The 2,643-nt window shown below is 33.5% G+C and overlaps 1 long non-coding RNA gene across 2 annotated transcripts; it reads right to left on the bottom strand.

Annotated features, from left to right (window-relative positions):
- Window positions 1-640: 640 nt before the first annotated feature.
- Window positions 641-2,380, bottom strand: LOC115960649. 2 transcript variants are annotated; one of them, XR_004085216.1, is made up of 4 exons: window positions 2,300-2,380; window positions 1,565-2,010; window positions 834-987; window positions 641-733 (listed from the first exon to the last, which is right to left on the bottom strand). It is a non-coding gene; the product is annotated as an uncharacterized LOC115960649 (long non-coding RNA). The 2 variants fall into 2 exon arrangements; XR_004085217.1 differs by having other exon boundaries at window positions 1,565-1,841.
- Between the last annotated feature and the right edge of the window lie 263 nt (window positions 2,381-2,643).

Genomic DNA, 2,643 nt, shown 5'->3' with positions numbered 1-2,643 from the left:
GCATGGTGTGGAGGATAATGTGGACTTGAATTTTCTTTTATTAATTAATCAGTGGCATTAGTGCTCACTTGTATAGTATACTAGTCACTAACCCGTGCGATGCACGAGATTTTTTAAAAAGAAAAAAACAATATTGCAATTATCATTTGCTGGACTAAATCAAAATGTCTCAAGACTCACTAATCAAATAATACAACTAAATGGAGAAGAGCCAAGCATAACATAAAATCTTCACTAATTCAAATATTAAACATTGTCAAACCTAGTACACAATATGCTTGTGCCCAATAAAAGAAATCCTGTATATTAGCTCCATAAAAATACATACATGCCAAAAAGATTAATACCACTACCATAGGTCCATTGGCAATGAAGATATTTTCATAGTTACATATATTCTATGAATAAACAAATAAACAAATTGCAATAATGATCACAATCTTATTTTCATAATAAATAAATAGAATATAGTTACTAATGTCAAATTCTTTTGCTATGACTCAAAAAGAGTAGAGAAAGAACATAATACAACAAATCTGCATTATATAGAAGAGTACATCATATATTTATTTAACATAAAACATTGAGTTCTATAAATTGTTATTAGAACAGAGAAAGCAAATATTTGACCTCACGCTACATGGAGAGAGAAAGAGAGTAAGGAAGCTTTTACGAATTTGAATCAAAAGAGGACGTCCACGGCATCTTGATTTTGCTCCCTTCAATCCCAATTCTGCAAAGCTCACAAAAAACCAATTGGAAATCGGTTGTCAATTGAACTGAAGGTGAAACAAAGAGAAAACAAATCTCTTCATTTACTTTTAATCGCTTACCATCATTAGGAGCAGAGACAAAGGAGAAGGTGCACTAAAGGCGAAGCATAGAGACTGGAGAGAGAAACAGATGAGAAGCTATGGTTTTCCTTCTTCTTCTTCTTTTTTTTCTTTTTTGATAGGAAGGGGCTATGGTTTTTGATTTGGGGGTTTCCTGCATATTATTGTTATCATGGGAAATTTTAGCACAGCTCCAAAATAAGTTTTAATAAACCATCTCTTTTAACTGATTTTTTTTTTTAACCAAAAAAGGCCAAGAATGATTGAAATAAACAGAGTATTTACAGGAAGATTTATAAACAGTAAACAAATGTAGGACATGACTAATCTAATCCTGAACAAAAATTAAAGCATGATGGTATTAAAGTTAGATAAGTTTGACCTATATAAAGAGAACAGGAATCTTCACATTCCCAACCACGTCTCTTGTGCTAAGATACCATAGATATTGCTTTTTCAAAATCATGAATAGACTTTGCCAATAAAGCCATCTCCATGTTAAACCCTTTTGCTTTGCCTTGAAATAGTTCTTAGAAGTTAAGTAGACATTAAACATAAGTTATTCCCAATTAAAAAATTAAGCATAAGTTATTACACTTAAATGGTGGCCAACACAATTCAAAGCATACCACATCAATGATTATGTTTGTTCAACATTAAAACAATGCTAGAATGGAGGGGCAGAAAGCATTTGAACCAAAATAGATAGAAGATTGAAAGCAATCACCAACCTTATTAGATCTTAGAATATCTATCAGTCCACCAGTGAACTTCTGACCAATGGCCATGTGATAAGGAAAGGACCTTGTAGCCTCCTCTAAGTCAAATGGATTGTCTATGCACATGGCAACTGTAAGCGATGTATTCTCTCCAGCTTCTGCCAAGTACTTCGTCAACATGTTTGCACCATATTCCCAGCCAACGGCCATCAATGTAATCCATGGCCTTGCCTTATTGATGAAATGTATAGCTGTGGAGATATCATCGCTGTCAGCAGCTATAAATAACCTGCAGAAAATAGAATAGTAAAGAAGCTCCTACTATTAGCACATTTAAAAGAAACCTGTATTAGACGATTCTCCTATCCATGTACTTGAGCATGAGATTGATTAAAATTTACCATGAAAACAACTACTTTGAAGTAAAAGCGGCAAGGTTTCCTCCCATGCCCACACCACTGAATTTAAAATATATATATATATATATTTAAAAAAATGGTCAATCCTAATTCACCTCACACATCTGGAATGCGATCCCCCATTGCTTGTTGTGGTGAAATGAAAAACCATGTAAAGTATGTCATGGTAAGAACATGGAAACACATACTTACAAAGATGCCCTTAAATCAATGTCATAGTAGTGAAGCTAAAATTTTCTTAACAGTTCCTTATGAACAATTATGAAGCATATATAAATCATTAAACAAACTTTTTTAAAAATCAATTACATAGATAACAAATACTCACAAAGCCTTGGCAGCTTCTCAAAATTATCAAAGGAAATAGAAACTCAACCACAAAGCCTTGGCTATATTTGTCCATTTTCACCACCCTTTCATCTACCAAAGTTCCAGACTTGTCCTGTAAATTCACCTACTCGACTGCCCTGTTTTCAATTGATACAATGGTGGTTAGGATGTTGATATAAGGCTTTGAAATTAGGCATTGGCGACTTAAGGTCACCTTTTGCTTTTGATTACAATAGTCCAAACCGAGTGGTGAAAGGAGGCAGAATATCCACAATTTATAATCAAGGATAAACACTTAAACAGGGTATAATCAAGCCAAGTATCACATGTGTATGAGATACA

The sequence above is a fragment of the Quercus lobata genome, chromosome 9 (assembly GCF_001633185.2).
Source record: "Quercus lobata isolate SW786 chromosome 9, ValleyOak3.0 Primary Assembly, whole genome shotgun sequence".
In the NCBI taxonomy this organism is placed as follows: domain Eukaryota; kingdom Viridiplantae; phylum Streptophyta; class Magnoliopsida; order Fagales; family Fagaceae; genus Quercus; species Quercus lobata.
This window is presented reverse-complemented; position numbering and strand designations above follow the sequence as displayed.